Below are 19,458 nucleotides of genomic sequence, written 5' to 3'. Positions count from 1 at the left end.
AAAAAATAGGTAGGGAAAAAAGTGGAAGGAAATGAATAGATTTGGTTTCGTTCCCACGAAAGAAATTTCATTAAATAATATTTATTTTAAAATCTGATCAAGTGGTTCCCACAAAATTTAGATTTGGAAATTTGGTGAGAATTTTGTTAATATTGGTCATAATTATCATGTAGATTAACATGTGATACAGGTGTTAGCGAGGTATTGATTAAAATAACAGCATCGTATTAAAATTATGCGTAAAACAGGATCAGCTGACAACTAAATAACCATAGCCAATAACTGCACAAAAAAACAATAAGTGGAGTAGTGGACAAAAATATCCTGTAAACAAGTCTCAAATTTTTTAAAGTCTCCTGTTTAAAGTTTTTTGGGGTAGGTTTCACAAACATTGGGCCTAATTATTCCACTAACCGATCCAATCGAAACACACGGTGCGCCTTAACTAAATTGAAATGAAAGGTGCTTACACCTGGGAAGTTGTTGCGGTTTCTGAAACTACAACGTTCATAGATCAAAATCAAAATCAAAAAAAGCAAAAAAAAGCCGGAGGGATTTTAAAAAAATCGCGGCCAAAGTTCACATTTTCAGAGCTTTTTTAGGTTTTCGCGATTTTGCTTGGAAATCGCAAGCCCAATTGAAATGGGATTAAAGAAAATTTTGTAGCAGTGAAAATTCTCTACAAGATTGACCTCAATGGTATTTTCGTAGGTTTTACAATTTTTGAGATATAGAAGTTCAAATTGGGACAATGTACTAACCGTAGGGCCCCCTATAAAACAATGTCATGTAGGGTGCACCTTAACTAACTTTCAAATGGGAAGTTTTCGCGGATTCTGAAACAGCAATGTTCATAGATGAGAAAAATCCAAAAACAAGAAAAAATCACTGGAGGGATTTTTAAATAAATCGCGGTCAAAGTTCACATTTTTAGGTTTATTTTAGGTTTTTGCGATTTTGCTTCGAAACCGCAAGTCCTATCGAAATGGGGCTAAAGAAAATTTTGTAGCTGTGAAAATTCTCCAAAGGATTGACCGTTATGATTTATTGCTATGTTTTACCATTTTTGGATATAGAAGTTCAGGTCACATTTTTATGTTTTTTTGTTTGTTAGGTTTTCACGATTTGCTTGAAAACGGTAAGTCTTATCGAAATGGGAAAATCTTATAGTTATGAAAATTCTCTATAAGATTGGTTTTCGTAATTTTTCCCAGGTTGTACCATTTTTGAGATATCTAAGTATAAGTTGGGAAATTGATGGTCTTTTTATAAGGAGACAATACAGTCAGTAAATTGTCAAAATTTGAACTTCTATATCTCAAAAATGGTAATACCTACGAGTACATCATAAAGGACAATATTGTAGAGAATTTTCACTGCTACAACATCTTTTTTAATATCATTTCGATAGGGCTTGCGGTTTCCAAGCAAAATCGTGAATACCGAAAAAGCCTACTTTGATGGCGATTTATTTGAAAATCCCTCAAGCGATTTTGTTTTTTTGATTTTTCTCATCTATGAACATTGTAGTTTCAGAAACCGTAAAAACTTCACAGGTGTAAGCACCTTTCATTTAAATTTAGTTAAGGCGCGCCGTGAACAGTCTACTCGAATAAAATTAATATTCTTTAATCAATTTTTTTATTTCAGTTAATAAAAAATGTCCTTAATAAAAAAAACAAAAAATTCCATTTAACATACAGCGTCTACGATCCTGCCAGGAGTCGAACCTGGAATCTTCTGATCCGTAGTCAGACGCGTTATCCATTGCGCCACAGGACCGCTTGCAGAATTGTTCCCTTTTTACAAATTTCAAACACTTGAGAGAATAATTTTATTCTCTCAATACGAGTATGAAGCCCAACAAACCCCTATACACTCGTGCACATAACACGGGTTTTCTGCAACAAAGAAGACAACCTCAGTCGGAAATGACAAAGCTTATGTGTATGTATGTACGAGTACATATTATAAGGGTTGTATAACAAATTGCGTGATGTTTTACTAGTGTTTATTTAAACGAAATCATTTTAACATTTGTAACTGTAAAACAGTGTTGCACTTTTTTAAGGAGAGATGCCTGATCTAACTGCCAGTTCTTTCCATAGTTGTTGTGCCTATCAGACATCTTAGTTGGTCACCGTAAGATTTTTGGAGCTTTTGGCTCAGCATTTTAGGTGGCATGAATTTGCCGCATTCAAGTGCATCGCAAGTATTGCAAGTACGCCAACCATCAAAAGGCTTCCTTCTCTGTGAGACCTCCAAAATTTCGTGAGGATCCGATCAAAATTCCGACCTGTAGTGTGATTGCACAAAAAATGGAAAAAGGGATGCATTACCGACTAGTGCGATATTTCTGTTCTTTGGCCACCTATGACAACCTACTTCACATCGTTGTAAAGGTGATATTTTCTACTTCCCTTGGCAGGTTTTGCTTCCGATATACCTCTTACAGAAGGGAGATATTCGCTTTGAACTAAAACATTTACCTTTTCTCTACAAATAAGTGTTTTTGCCCATTCCGACCCGTGAACATTATCCGACCATCATCAAAATCAATAGGCTTCTTCCCACCCAAAATTTGGTGACGGACACACAGATCGACTCAGCTCATCGAGACATTCATTTTGGTACATATATGTATGGGTCTACGTCCATTATTTCGATGCGTTACAAACTTTTTGGCCAAAACCAACTTATAATACCCTCCCCACATAATGGTGTAGGGTATAAACAATTACATAGTTTAACAAGTAAGAAAGGCGTTAAGTTCGAGACCACGAGTTGTATTGATGTAAAAAGGAACAAGTAGTTTCCTTCCAATGTGGCTAACCTTCAAAATACCGAAATTCGGGAGATGCCGTTCCATGGGGGCTATATCAAAACGTCGTTCTATACCTAACCCTATGGAAGATTAACCCCCAGTTTTTGTAACTTATTTTTGTTCGTTCGTCTATATTCGTAATAATTTAGGCATTCATAGCTCAGCCCCCAGATGACATACACATATAATTTTTCGTATACCCGTTCCATATATCGTTAAAGATTCCTCATTTAAAAATCAGCGCTCTACATTTGCGCTAAAGCGAGTAAATCGATCTACAAAATTTGACAATTCGTGTGAGAAGAATAAAATTTTTTACAAAAACTGGGGGTAAATAACAAATTTCAGTCTTTCGCACAGTGGATCCACCCATTGGCTAAAAATAAAAATGAATGTCAACATTTTGGTACAACATCTGGCAACTCAGACAGCTATGACATGGACCTTTTTAAAAATATATTAATTTTTGTTTCATTCGAACGCGATCTTCTTAAGAATAGCTTCAAAATTCGGAACATTTAACTAATATTTTTTGTTGTGAGTACAACCTATATTTTAAGTGCAAGTAAAAATATTTAAAATATCACGAAACTAATACGTATATCAAAATATTATAGTGGATTTTGAAGGAGGAGATAATAACTTAATTTTCATTAAAAAATAGTGTGTTAGCGTTTTGTGGAATTCTAGTTAGCTGCATATTTTGTTAGTTTATTTTGTTTTGCCAATTCCATCATATACTTAAGTTTGACCTAAGGTTTTAGTCATGATGCCCACCAGTGCCCACCTCGGGAATAATTTTCCAAAGTTGGTCATGGGTTTAAGATTATTCAGTATTAAAATCAGCTGCCATCTAGTGCCAGACTATAAATGTTGGGTCGCTGAACAAAGCTGCCCTAGAATAGGGTTTCTATGGATATATTAGCGTATAACTCTGTTATATGACCACGTACATTAACATAATTGGCATCAGTGGCAAGATGAAGAAATCTTCTTCCAAATTAGTCTTTTTTGGCGGTACGGTACGTAAAAATTTTACCAATTTTCAGACAAAAATATTGATTTTTGTAATCCGCTAAATTGGTTGGATTTTATTGTTTTGTTTGCCTAAGCCTATTTTTGCATAATAAGATAATTGGGACCTTTGTTCGTGTCATTTTGTATTAACAGCACAAAACAATTCTTACCGTATACCCACTCCAGAGTGGAAAGGGGGAGAATGTCACGCTCGTGGTTTCTTAAAACACTCTTCGCAGCAGCACAAAGCTGTGACCGGCGCATTACCTTGATTTTTACACTCTAAATATTTTTGGAAACTTTCTCCATACAAGTGGATCCACTGTGCGATGTATAGTAAGTTGTCGTAGGTGGTCAAACAACGAATATATCGCAATAATCGCTAATGAAACCCAGCTTTTCATTTTTGTGACTTTAATTATAATGACGAATATCACAGCTCTGGTTAGGTACCTTCCAAAAGCAAAGCATGACTATGAAATTAGAAAATCCTATATTTACAATGATGCAAAGTAGGTTGGCGTAGGTGACCAAATAAAGGACATATATCGCACTGACAATGAAAAAAGAAAATATCACCTTTCTAACGATGTAAAGTAGGTGGTCGTAGGTGGGCAAGCAACGAATACTCGTATATCGCAATAGTCGCTAAGGAAACCCAACTTTTCATTTTTGCGATTTTAGTTATAATGACGAATATCACAGCTTTGGTTGGGGACTTCCCAAAAACAAAGCCTGATTATGAAAGCAGAATATCCCGTTTTTACAATCATGCAAAGTAGGTTGACGTAGATGGTCCATTTTCCATCTTTTTAATCACGCTACAGGTCGTAATTTTGTTCGGATCGTAGCGAGAGTTTGAGGATTAATGCGAGTCCCATAGAGGAAGAAGCCTAATGATTTTGGTGCTGGTAGGATAACATTCAGGTGTCGGAATGGCAAAAAATCGGGAAAATGGATTATACGTAATGCCTTCGTTCCCGACCATCTCGAATAATCGAAGTCCGACTGTATTTACAAAGAAGTAAGAACGGCGTTAAGCTCGGCTGGACCCTCCACCGCGAGGTGTATTGAAGTAGAATGGAACAGTTATTTTCCTTTCGTTTACGAAGAAGACAAATACCAATATTTCTGTAAAATAATATGGCTAAAACCAAAAAATACCAAAAATCAAAAGGTATACTTCTGTGGGGGTATAGGAACACGTAGACCTATACTAATGATTCTTTCCTGAAATATTTTATAACCCCATGAAAGACTAAATAACAAATTTCAGTCATTTAGGTGGGGTATTGACGTCACAGCCTTCAGACTTACGAAAATCGGGAGGTACCGTTTTATGGGGGCTATATGAAGGCGTGGACCTATACCAACAAAATTAGAAGGGAAGGTTAAATACCCGCAACGAAGACTACATACCAAATTTCGGCCACTTCGATGGATTATTATGGTCATAACCCTCAAAATACCGAAAATCGGGAGATAACGTTCTAAGGGTAGCAGTTTAATAAAAAACATTTCTAGAAAATCGAAGGGGTCAATCATTGTTAAAATTTGATTTTAAATTTAAAATCGCGAAAATTGCATCCAAGCCCACTGTGTATTTTTTTCTATTTTTTGTTAAATAGCTGATAAAACAACAAAACATACAAAATAAGATTTTTTTAAATTGGACCAATATTAAAGAAGTTATGAGTATTTTTTTGCACATAGTTTTTACAGAATTCGACTTTTTCAAAAAAAAAAAAATCTGAAAATATACTGAAATGTTTTGCTGATGAGCAGCATCACCATAGCAGAAATCAGAAACCTCATTTTGAAAAAGTGTCCGATTTCACTCAGAAACCCCCATATATTCTTGATCAGGGTAAAATTCTAAGTCGATATAACGATGTCCGTATGTTGAAATCTAGATACGGCTCACAATTTTGAAGATAGATCTTTGTAATTTGGTATGGAAGTTTCTACTACTCCTAGGATGTTTGTTATTGCAAATGGGCTATGTCGGCCCACTTTTTGATATAGCTACCATAGAATGGTACCACCCGATTTTCGGTATTTTGAAGGTTTTAGGCTCATTATCGCACCGAAATGGCTGAAATTTGGCACTTAGTCTTCGTTGGGGGTATATATATATATATATATATATATTCGTCGGTACAGGTCCACGCCTTCATATAGCCCCCATAGAACGGTACCTCCCGATTTTCGGTATTTTGAAGGTTTTTGCCTCAATATTCCACCGAAATGTCTCAATACTTCTTTGTTGGTGGTAACAGATTTTCTGACTGAAATTCATCGGTGTAGGTCCACGTTTCGATAATTCTGAAGATTGTGACGTCAATATCCCACCGAAACACAGTGGATCCATTTATATGGAAAAAGTGGCCAAAAACATTTAGAGTGTAATAATCAAGCCAATGCGCCGGTTACAGCTTTGTGCTGCTGCAAAGAGGGTTTTAAGAAACCACGAGCGTAACATTCTCCCCCCTTTCCCCTCTAGAGGTGGTATACGGTAAGAATTGTTTTATGCTGTTAATACAAAATGACATGAATAAATGTACCGATTATCTTATGATGCAAAAATAGGCTTGGGGAAGCAAAACAATCTTCAAAACAACATAAAATCCAACCAATTTTGCGGATTCTGAAAATTGGTAAAATTTTTAATTTAGATCTTATAGCGTTCTTCCTGGAAGGCACGTACCGCCAACGTAAGAAAAATTCGGAAGAAGATTTCTTCATCTTGCCACTGATACCAATCATGTTAATGTACGTGGTCAGATAACAGTGTTATACGCTAATATATTCATAGAAACCCTATTCTAGGTCAGCTTTAATCAGCAGCCCACCATTTAGATGGCTGCTGATTTTAATACTGAATAATCTTAAACCCACGAACTACTTTGGAAAATTATTCCAGAGGTGGGCACTGGTGGGCATCATGACTAAAACCTTAGGTCAAATTTAAGTATATGATCGAACTGGCATTACAAAATACACTAAGAAAATATGCAGCTAACTGGAAGTCGACAACACCAATTCAGGTCTTGGAGCAGGCACGCAGAATGAATACCAAGGAATGTCCATTATCATTTTTAGTTTATTCTTTAAAAATAGGGCACCTTGAAATAAATCACCCTATATTACTGCTGTATAATTTTTATCGGAAAGTATATCCATACTGACTAGCTCTTAAAGGGAGTTCTCGATTTGCTCCAGTCATTGAACATCGTTATTGTTCTTCCAAGCATACGTTAAATTCAAAGATGGACTATATCGGCTCACTTATTCTGGTACTCCCCCTACAAAAGTTCCAACATTTAGGCTTAAGAACAAGCTCAGCCTTGTTCGCGGATAAATTTTAATATTTATTTCGGATAGTTCTCTTAGTACTCATTATATGGGTTTGCTTCTTTTCATCATGTCACTGACTGTGGGTATATCTATCTTTAGGTAAAGCCGGCTGATACTTTTTAATAGTTAACAATTTTTTGTATACGAGTATTTTACTTATAAAAATTCAATTCAATTTTTCGAGCCCCTGGACTAGTACGATATCGATATTTAAGGCTGAGAGGGTATGTATAGCAGCTTTATAATGATGCAGAAGGATTCGGAAACATATATTTCCCTCGTCTTCTAAGGTATTCTTCTCTACTTTGTTCAGTAGAAAACTTTATGACAAGTCCGCCGTTCTTAGGAAAATAAATCTACTTTTCAGCTAATTTCAGTATCCTGTCCAGCTCCATACAAGGAGGATATCCCAATACTGAAGTTACCTATTCAAAGCGAGCCAATGCCATTATCCCCCTGCATTAAGAAATCAGCTGATTCCATATTCTCGCAACTAATGACTTTGATCCCTTTGTAATGGGCTGAATTATTGAGTGGTACGATGATCGTATGCACCTCGTCGGAGAGGATGATGTAACTGTGATGCCCCTGGATTAGAAATCAAAGGTATTCACTGATATGGCCATTGGGATCAGTCTTGTCGAGAATTGCCTGTTCGCATTTCGACCTACATTGCTGGATTTCTCTCTGTCTATTAACTGTCTCACCTCCATCCAGCTGGTACGAGGTTTGGGGAGTTGGTGCAGTCTTCAAGGGAAGTTAGGACCTTCCATAATACCTCTCAAAGACGAAATTATTTTGTGCGTTATGGCTGCTTAAGACAGTTCACATTGATATAGCCGATCTTCTAACTTGATCTAAGTTTGCACAAAATATTACGACGACTGCAATTTGTCTGAAACGGATTTTGTCCAAAAATACTTGGGGTCTAAGACCACTATTTCGATAAGGCTTATTTTATATCGTATCAAAGTGTATATAGTCTAAAGGCTGAGGAAAAATAATCGTGGAAGATCGAGATGCTTTGCTTAAGACCTAAATAAGTCCCATAAAAAAGAGGAAAAAATATTAACCTCCCTTCTCCAGCACTTTTTCCTAGGGATACTCCTTCCCTAAACTTCATAGAATTGTTTTTTCTATTTATTATCAATTTTATTTATGTATGTTTATGTATGAACAATTAATCTTAAAAATCTTAAGGGGTAGTTTACACTATATGTAAATGTCATATGACATGAAATTTTCCATCGTTAAATATTCACTAATATATGGAATATTGGAGATTTTCCTTACGCCATTTATTCTGTGCGTCCACCCCAACAAAAATATAATAAAATTACGTCTCCACATTGACTCTGTGGGTAGATATGGAATGTTTTTATTTCGTGTCATATGACATTGATAGATAGTGTAAACTACCTCCAACTTTTACATTTTCTTTTTATCTCCTCTTTTGAATATTGAAGAAAAAAATCCTATGATAATTATGAGCATATGCTGTGGATGTTTTTTATGTGCAGGAATTGAATTGGTGTCTGCGTTTTTTTTTTCAAACAACGTTGATTTTTTTCATATCCTTCTCAATTTGTTTTAACGTTTCATCAATTTAGATGAAGAAAAAAATCGAAGCACCTGCTGCAACTGAAAAACCAGAGAAAATCAAGAGATTGAAAGAGACATGAATAAAACTAAAAAATACCACAGGGCTTACAGTTAAACACAGTTAAAAATAAGTTAAACCACAGACAAGGGGTTTTTGAGTTTTGTAACTGTTTCTTTTTTTCTCATTTTTGTTTTGATTCCAGCAGCCAGCCAGCGAGTCAGGACGAAAAGGTGGTGCAAATTATTGCAAAAGATTTAGCAGAGCCAATGCAGTCAGTAGTCAAGGTGGTGGTGGTGGTTGATTGCAAGATTGTTTTTAGATGACCTGTGTTATTGGGTTTTATAGTAATTTGTTGTTGTTTTGTATTCAGGAGAATCATCGTATAGAAACAATTTACTTCAAAAGCGTGCCAATATTATTGTTGTTTTCAATGTGGTCCTTTATTTTCTTTTCAACGAAACCACAGCGATTACGTATTTTAAAGCTTTTCATTTCGTATGGAATGAAGATGGTGGTAGAATTATTACGAAATATGGCATGTGGTTTTGTAGTTATTGAAAGTGTGCTTTAAAGTATTGGAGCTTACCAACATGTTCAAACTAATTATTAGGCACATAGCACTTCTTTAATTGTAAACTATTTCAGACATTGTCGCAAAATGGAGCTGGTACTCTTTAGTTTCCCTATCAATATAATGAAACATGTGGCTCCTCAAGGGTGGGAAAAAAAGCGCGCCAATTTCATAAGTTATTGCTTATGTTCCCACAAACATCCACGAAGGGGGCAAGGGAGACTTCTCTCATATCAATGAGTGTACCCCGATTCATATTACCTCAATGATATAGAACCTACTTTTTATATTCGATTCCAAACGGCGTGTCATTCGACACCTCTGGTAAAGAAGTTTTACTTGACTGGAATATTTATGAAATTTCACCAACATTACACTAAGGGGCTTTCCCGCAATAAAACCGTTATTATATTCGAACAAAATTTATTTGTTGGTACTCTATAGGGTACATTTAAAATTCGAACTAATCGTCCTTTTTTTCTTCCCTTATCACAACTGTGCATTTGCATTTCCTCAGTTTTTACAAGATATTTACATTCTTTGGCGTCTGACATTTAATTTCCCACAAAAACATTGTCTGATTACTGTTGTAACCTCTTGTTTTGAGTTTTTATTTGAAATATGAAGTTGTTTTGGTTCAAAAGGATAACTGAGCCAACCAACCAGCCAGCCAGCCACAACACATGCCAATGAAATTAACACGAACCCAAAAATACATGCGAAAAAAAAACGAAAACCACTTTCAATTTTTTCCAACCGTTTGGATTTTGCGGATTCGATAATAAAATGGTTTGTGTGTTGTTGGTAATTTGCAGGTTTTGGTTTTGCGTACAATCAAAAAACAACTGTTGCATATGTAAATCAAATTCATGGAAGATGAATGAAAATAACAAAAAGGACGATGTAAAACACATGTATATATTCGGTAAGGTCGATTTGTTGGTGCCCTATTCCAGGGGATCTTAGTGAAGGACTAAAAACTACACATGACCTTCTATGAAGAAGACCACATGGTATTCCATGAAGGAGTTCACTTGGTCTTCTATGAAGAAGACCACTTGGTCTTCTACAAAGGAGCACTTGCTCTTCTACGAAAAATATCAGTGGATCTTCTATGAAGAAGACAACTTGGAATCCTTTGAAGAAGACAACTTGGTCTTCTATGAAGAAGACAACTTGGTCTTCTATGAAGAAGAAAACTTCGTCTTCTTTGAATAATTCCACTTGGTATTCTATTAAGGAGTTCACTTGGTCTTTTATGAAGAAGACCGACCGCTTGGTCTTTTAAGAAGAAGACAACTTGGTCTTCTATGAATAAGACCACATGGTCTTCTATAAGCAAGACCACTTGTTCTCCTATGATTAAGACTGCTTTATTTTCTATGAAACAGACAACATGTTCTTTTATGAAGAAGACAACTTGCTCTTCTGTGAAGTTGACCACTTGGTCATATACAAATAATACGACTTAGTCAACTTTAGACCACAGGGTCTTGTATGAAGAATGCGAAATGTTCTTAAAGGAAGAAGGGGTCCATTAATAGGTTGTGTAGACCAAATGCATATTACATTCTTGCCCTGAGGAAGACCTTTCATCTCTTCAGTTCCAATATTTTGGTTTAAATTTTCTGTCCCATCCTAGGACGAAATGTGTAGATCTTGTAATGTTTCCTAGACAGTTTAATATGTCGTTTCCTGGCAGGAAACAGAAACAAACGCTATTTTACTCCAAAGATAGCGTCTGTTTTCAAGTTTCTGCTCGAAGCATTGGATGTTGGGATGGTCTGTTGCCTATTTCGAAATTTGAGCTTGTCCTTCTTCCTAAACCGACAATGATTTTGTATTAAAGCGTCGTCTTAGCTGGAGCACGTTTATGTATTCTCACAACATGACCTTTGTAATTTGATACATTTAAGTATCATATTGGGTGACGTAGGGTATGGAAGATACCAAGGAACGGTTCTGACCGGCTTTAACATGGCAAAGCCCAGGATTTATCTTGGTTCCTCTTTCATCTCAAGTGGACACTGACCTGCCCGTGGTGTCACCTGGGGAAATGCCTTTAACACCCGTTTAAGGTAGTGAGCTAACATGTGCCGCGTGTTCACCCATAAGAACGTTAAAAACATGGGTTTGGGCGTCGGGTTAGTAACCCTTCCCTAAAAAAAACAGCCTACTATGAAAAAACGAAAGAAAAGAAAAACACATCCCTCAAAAGTTGACGACCCCCGCAAACGTTTTAAGGACCATGATCTGCGAATCTACACCTGGAATTTTATTTATTTATTTATTTATTTATTTATTTATTTCGTCTATGGAGTACAATAGAGTTGTGTAGTTCCGGAACGAACTAGTTCCAAGGAACTATTCCGGACAAGGAACTATTGGAACTATATCCGGCTCTTTTATTTATATAGTTCCTTTAGTTCATATAGTTCCAGCCGTGCATATAATTCCTTTCATTTATATAATTCATTTTCTTTCTTCGATCTTTCACGTTTGGTTCCTTCATCATTCAGATGCGGCCACATTGTTAAATAAATGTAAAATACATCCTCGTTACATTGCTGCAATTTATTTATTTTTGTGTCAATTCATCCACCAAAAAATGAAAACAAAAAGAAAGAGAAAGATGCGTTAAACTACTTCATTCTCGGAACTATTTGGAATTAAGGAAATAAAAAGAACGAGGAACGAGAAAGATGCATTGAACTATAACGGTCCCGGAACTATTTGGAATGAAGGAAATAAAAAGAACATGGAACGAGAAAGATGCATTGAACTATATCGCTCTCGGAACTATTTGGAACTATGGAACTATATTAAGGAACTAGTTCCTTTTGGCAAAAGGAACTAGAAAGATCGATCCGCTCCAGGAACTATATTGCCCAACTCTAGAGTACAAATTCCTTACAGACTAATGCATTAGAAATAAATTAATTCTAACATATTTTTGAATTTTATAATTGTATCAGAGAAATCTAAGTTTGACTGTACATTAATTCTATTAAATTCACGAAGGATTTTTAAGATTGGCTCATTCATTGCATACATTGTTCTATGATAAGGTATATAAAAATATTCAGTATTCCTCAGAGAACGGATGGGAGTATTAAAACGTATTAATTCCAGAAGTTGGGGACAATCAATCAAACCATTAATAAGTTTGTACAAAAACATTATAGACTGTAAGTATCTACGATTGTAAAGCAGTGGCAAATGTATTAATTTGCAGCGAGCTTCATATGAGGGAAATGGAACGTTGAAATTTATTGAGAAAAGTGCAAACTTTATAAACTTTTTTTGGAGCCTTTCGATGCGATTAACTTGTGTGTAAGTTGTTGGATTCCAAACAACCAGAGCATATTCTAATCTAGATCTTATAAGGGAAGAATAAATGGCCTTATGAACATAAGGGTCCGTGAAAACAGAGCATTGACGTTTTATGAAGGCTAAAAGAGCGTAAGCCTTGGGCATAATGTAGTCAATATGCAAATTAAATACTAATTTTGAATCGAAGTAAACACCCAAATCTAGTATTTCTGAAACTTGTGAAATGCGCTTATGATTAACATAATACTCCATAATAATTGGAGATCGCAAACGACCGTAACATACGTAAAAACATTTATGAAGATTAAGTAATATACAGTTACTTGCACACCAATTCACAATGTTAGTTAAATCAAGCTGTAATAAAGTTGCATCTAAGAGATTTTTAACGCTTTTAAATAGTTTTATATCATCAGCATACAATAAACATTGTGCATTAGACAAACAACTGGATAGATCATTAATGAAGAAATTGAACAGAAGTGGGCCCAGGATACTACCTTGGGGAACACCAGAATTAGCAATATAAGCTTCAGAGTTTTTACCATCAATTGATACAGTATAACTCCTACTAGATAAATATGACTTAATCCAATTTAAACAATTAGAATGAATGCCCATTTTAGATAGCTTTTGTAGTAGAATGTAATGCGAGACCTTGTCAAATGCTTTGGAAAGATCTAAATAAATGGCATCAACTTGGCAATGATTCTCTATGCTCTGAATACAAAAATTAGTAAATTTTAATAGATTTGTTGTTGTTGAGCGACCTTCAACAAACCCATGCTGATTAGGAGATAAGACATTTTTAAAGCAGGAATATAACTTGCGATACACTCTTTATAGAGAAGGTGCAGTTCAAGCATTGGTAGATGTACTTGAAAAGTACAAGGCCGACATTACTGCCATACAGGAAATACGATGGAACGGGAAAGGCGTCACAACAACACCTAAAGGTGACGCACTGTGTTATAGCTGTCATGACACAAATCATGAGTTTTGTTGCGAATTTGTAGTTGGTCCGAAGTTAAAACATCTGGTCTCCAGCTTCACCCCAGTGAATGAAAGACTCGCTACAATTGATTTAAATCAAAATTCTTCAACATCAACTTTATTTGCGCTCATGCTCCCACTGAAGACAAACCAAAGATATATTTTACGAGCGCTTAGAACAAGCTTATGACCGTTGCCCTGCCCATGACATTAAAATTATACTAGGCGATTTTAATGCCAAAATTGGAAAGGAGAATATCTTTGGCCCAACAGTCGGGAAATTCAGTCTCCACAGTGAAACATCTGACAATGGTATGAGGCTGATAGACTTTGCAGCTGCAAGAAACATGGTAGTTAGCAGTACCAGATTTAAGCATCTCGATATTCATAATGGCACCTGGCTGTCGCCAGATCAAAGAACAAGAAATCAAATTGATCACGTTGTGATAGATGGAAGACAGGCATTAAGCGTGTTGGATGTACCATCGTTCCGAGGTGCAAACATAGACTCGGACCACTACCTTGTTGCAGCGAAAGTACGTACCAGATTAAACGTAGCAAACAAAGTGCGAACGGACACAACACGGAAGTTGGACATCGGTAAGCTGCAATCACAACAGATAGCCACAGCATATTCCACTCAACTGGCCCAACTGCTTAATCAAAGCACTCCTCGTTCCGATAACATATCAGGACAATGGCAAAACATTGCCCACTCCATGCGAACAGCCCCAAAATCAGTACTTGGATACCAGAGACCTCCCCCAAGGAATCCATGGTATGACCAGGAGTGTCATGCTGCTACCGAAGAGAAAAATGCGGCATATAGGGCTACTTTACAATCAGTAGCAATGCGTAGCGCACGAGAGAGATATCGGGAGAAAAGGAGAGAGGAGAAATGTCTTTTCCGCAGGAAGAAGAGAGAGACCGAAAAGCGCGAGTGTGAACAAATCGAGATGTACAGGAGGCAGAATGAAGTGCGAAAATTCTACCAAAGAGTGAAACATCAAACTGATGGCTTTGGAACTGGCACATCCTTCTGTAGAGACCAGCAAGGTAATCTGGTAGCTGATACAGGTAGTGTGCTAAGGATATGGAAAGAGCATTTTTCCAAACTGTTGGTATCCAATAGTAGAGAAGTCGACGAAGATACCACAGATCCAATCCCAGAAGATGGTATTGAATGTATACCACACGGCCAAGATGAGTGAATACCGCCAAAATGAGCAATAAAGCGGCTGAAGAATAATAAAACAGTAGGAGCTGATGGCCTACCAGCCGAGCTGTTTAAAAATGGAGGCGACACGATGATAAGGTGTATGCATCAGCTAGTTAGCTCCATCTGGCAGGAAGAACGAATACCCGACTATTGGAACCTGAGCATCCTGTGTCCCGTCCATAAGAAAGGAGATAAGACTTTATGCTCCAACTCTAGGGACATAAGTCTTCTGCCTATCGCCTACAAGATATTGTCAGGGATATTATGCGATCGACTAAAGCCCATAGTCAACGAAATAATTGGACCATACCAATGCTGCTTTAGACCAGGCAAGTCCACCATTGACCAGATATTTACCCTGCGGCAAATACTGGAGAAGACCCAAGAGATGCAGATCGGCACCTACCACATGTTTGTCGATTATAAAGCAGCCTTCGACAGCCCGCTACGTTCAAAGGTATTCCAAGCCATGTCTGAATTTGGTATCCCCGCAAAGCTCATTCGGCTTCGTAAAATGACTCTAATTGACACAAGATCTTCAGTTAAAATAGGAAAGAACCTCTCCGAAGAGTTTTGTACCAAAAGCGGTTTCAGGCAAGGTGACAGCCTTTCGTGTGATCTTTTCAACATTGAACAGGTTATACGAGAGGCAAACGTCCAAAGAAGTGGCACAATCTACACCAATAGCCACATGTAACTTGCTTATGCTTATGGTATAGACATCATGGGCAGATCAGTAAAGGAAATAACCGATACCTTTATGAAGGTGGAAGGAGAATCTGCTAAAGTTGGTCTGGCGGTAAACGGCGGGAAGACCAAGTTGATGGTGTCGAGGTGCAATGCGTCCATTGAGATCGGACCAACTGTTGAAGTTGGTTCGTATAATTTTGAGGTAGTAAAAGACTTCGTACACCTCGGCACCGCCGTAACCATAACAAACGACATCAGTTGTGAAATAAAAAGAAGAATTGTATTGACCAACAGATGCTACTTTGGCTTAAGTAAGCACTTCAAAAACAAAACCACAACTCGTCAAAAAACAATTAATCCAATTAATTAATCAAAAACGTTCATAAATAATGGCCTTCGTCCTAAAAAGACAAAAATAAAACGAAAAAAATAACGCCTTACAAAACACTGATACTACCCGTGCTGATGTATGGTTCCAAAACCTGGGTACTTGCGCAAGCAGATAAGGCAGTGCTTGGCGTGTTTAAGAGAAAAATTCTTCGAAAGATCTACGGACCAATCTGCGTTGACGGTGAATATCGACGTCGTATGAACCACGAGCTGTATCTGCTATACAACGACATCAATATAGTTAAACGTATCGAGATGCAGCGATTGCGTTGGCTAGGCCATATCATAAGAATGAGCGATGATGAACCAGCTAAAAAACGTATAAATTCCACAAGGCGGTGCACGCAGAATTGGCAGGCCAAAGAATAGATGGCGCAAACAAGTGGATGAAGAGATGACAAGGCGCGGTATTCCAGAAAGCGAAGCACGAAACAGAGATAATTGGAGATCTTTTCTTAGTTCGGTCTATGGAACAAATGTTCTGTAATGGGCCAGCTAAGTAAGTAAGTATTATATTTAAATTTTCAGTTGTAACTCGGATAAATCTTCTTTCACCATGGTAGCGGCAATATATGTATACCGGAATGTCTGCTCTAAGCTCTTTTAATCCTGTTTAGAGAAAAACTCCGGCCAATTGGTCCATATCGTTTGGCTGATTTGGGAAATGGGGTAATTTCCAAGGCTGCTCCGATCTGCCGCCTACTGCAAATTGTGTTATGTTGCTGATTGCTCTTAATTCGTTGTCGGAGCCATCGTCGGAATACGAGACACCCGGCAGTCTCCCCAACAACCACAAACGCAGCATCATGGTAACTAGAAGACACACTGAATACTCGTGAAAAAAGAAAAAGTTTTGCGGTATTCACTTTAATTCATACTTTTGGGACACCCTTATGTTGGACTATGCCAAAACTTGGAGATTTTCCCCGCACTGAGAACCAAAAATACATATTACAGGTAATTCTGCGGAAAAATGTACTTATATCTTATAAAGTAGCGAAAAATGGATGGTAACCCTATATGGAGACTGTGGGCAAAAGTGGACCGATATCACATTTTTTACAATGTGTTGTTCAGAACTCTGAGTTGATTATTAAAACCTATTCGGTTTGAATATTTGGTTAGGTTAGGTTAACATCTGCCGAAATAAATCGAGCTATAAATCATATAGAGAGTATACCAAATTATGAATAAATACTGATAATTTTTCGGGGTAGGGTAGGTTTACTATGCAATAAGAACTCCTGGTACGGGATTACAGCAAATTCGGTTGAACAATTTGCTGGTAACAGTAAAATACATCCATTAAGGATAATTCGTTAAGAGGGAACCACGCGAAAACGTGGTCGTAGGACTGCAACATTTTTGTTAGACTGTTTTAGGTCACTAGGACCCATTGATACAAATTTCAGTTCGCTATATTCTCTAGAAGTATTTTTTATCACATCTTCCCTTATAAGTGCCACCACTGTGGTATGATGCTAGTGAACATTAACGTTCATCACGAGCTTTGAAATTCAGTGATGGAGGAGGAGATGACAGGAGCTCGCCACACATCACCATTGTGCCACCTTGTCTGATAAATGACATGCCCTGGCAATCCCTCATTTCCCTTTACTCAGACTCCCAACCTATTATCGCCTCTTTTAACAGGCCACCCGACATTATATTCTCTCACCGCCATACTTTTTTGAACAATGGGACAGCTGATTTTCAAGATTTTACCAAACACCACTTCAGAGAGCTGCCGATTCCTCTGACCCTCGGGTAGTTGAGAGAAATTTTCATTCCTGCTGATCTAATAACCGAAATTCGACCAAATTTTCCAGCATACGGAAATGATAAATGAGCCTGATGATCTTCGTCGTCGTAGAAACCCTGAAGATCCAAGAATTAGGATAAAGTTACTAGGACACCTGAAACAAGGAAACATTGGTTGGGGATTGAACATATTATGGGTAACAGTAAGAGCATTCTCGAATTCGTGAAAGAAGGATGATAGAACGGTTCTTTACCACCGCGTGGCAGTGGCAGATCCGAAGTGGTGCCCAAGTTATTTTCACCGGCAGTATATAGAGTGCAGTGGGCTACACCGTTTCCGAGGCCTCTCAGCCGAGAAGGTGCTACCACAATTTAATATCATCCAAAGCGTTGAGTCCACACTGAATGTCAATGCTTAACCAACTAGGTATACCCGGAGTTAAGTATTTGACAAGTGTCTTTAATTTGTCGTTAGCCTTTTATATTGTTCAAAAAGTTTGGATGTCCATATACTGAAGCCAGCAAAGGTAAATTGTACAAGATAAATTACATCCTGACGCCCATAGCGCAGATTCTGGAGGCACTACTCCCCCCACGATTAGAAGCTGTTTCCAAGTTGGCCACAACATCCACACACATCAGTCGAAGAGTGAAGGAGAGCATGCCGTGAGACCGAACAGATCTGATGACACTTGACCTAATGAAGACCTTCTACTTCAACTATGCCGAGCTCAACTTTATTTGTGAACGCCAATCGTTTATTGAATTCAGAAATAAGAAGTCGAAGGCCCGTAGAGTGAAACAGGGAGTTCTTCTAGACGGGATGATATCTCCTCAACTGTTTAACCTCTACCTTTTTGAAATTCCACACTCTTCAGACGGCATTAATATCTTAATCTTGACTTAAAACAGTTCTTTTATATGAGAAAAATTAAAATATCCGCCGCTAAATCGAGCAACTAGAGGGCTGATATGAGGCTCCCCCTGTACATATTAGGGTCACCCGATACGCGCAACTCTTTAACTGCCCAGCTCAACTAACTCTCAATTTGATATGAACGCAGCCAGCCTAGATTGCCGAATTTTTGAATCTGGACACATGGGAATCAGATAACTGAGTACAATACCCAAATGAATGAATGAAAGAGTCGTTATATTCCTTTCAAACGTACACCAATTTCCAAAATGTTAGCAATTTACTTTAATGGCTGTTCGAGAATCGTTTTGAACATTTTCTTTGAAGCTCTTAAAATCCTGGAAAGGAATGACTGACATTAGTTCAACTCTTGCAGATCGTAACATTCTCTCGTATGAGATGAGGATGTCCCTGAGATAATGAGAGATTTTAATCTCTTCAATGGTGCTTTTCTCAAGGCATACGGGTCAGACGGATGGACAGAATGTGACAGTATCGACTTCTTCGGGGCAAGCTACTGTTCCTCATCCTCCACATGACCACTAGTCGTGGTTTCGGGTTGGTCGACTGCAGACTTGCGGCCTTAGAAGAGATCCCCGCTTTTACAGGCACATTTTTTTCGATCGTTCCCAACTCCACACTTTCCCGCCCCTGCCAACCGAGAGGGCCACCTCCTCTTAACGTAGGGAGCGCGTACACGTCATATTCGGGAATATGGGGGGTTAGTGGACTTGGGAAAACCAGCTACAGCGAGGTTGACACTGTTACAGTCCCATTATTGTTC

At 37.7% G+C, this 19,458-nt stretch overlaps 1 long non-coding RNA gene and 1 other non-coding gene across 2 annotated transcripts in view; one reads left to right on the top strand and one right to left on the bottom strand.

Moving 5' to 3' along the window:
• The window catches only part of LOC141400970 (uncharacterized), a 449,243-nt gene that overhangs the window by 287,687 nt on the left and 142,098 nt on the right, over positions 1 to 19,458 (top strand). The window lies entirely within an intron of this gene.
• Positions 1,710 to 1,782, bottom strand: TRNAR-ACG (transfer RNA arginine (anticodon ACG)). The gene has a single exon. It is a non-coding gene; the product is annotated as a tRNA-Arg (tRNA).

The sequence above is a fragment of the Musca autumnalis genome, unplaced genomic scaffold (assembly GCF_047663935.1).
Source record: "Musca autumnalis isolate F117 unplaced genomic scaffold, ASM4766393v1 scaffold_4, whole genome shotgun sequence".
Taxonomy (NCBI): domain Eukaryota; kingdom Metazoa; phylum Arthropoda; class Insecta; order Diptera; family Muscidae; genus Musca; species Musca autumnalis.
This window is presented reverse-complemented; position numbering and strand designations above follow the sequence as displayed.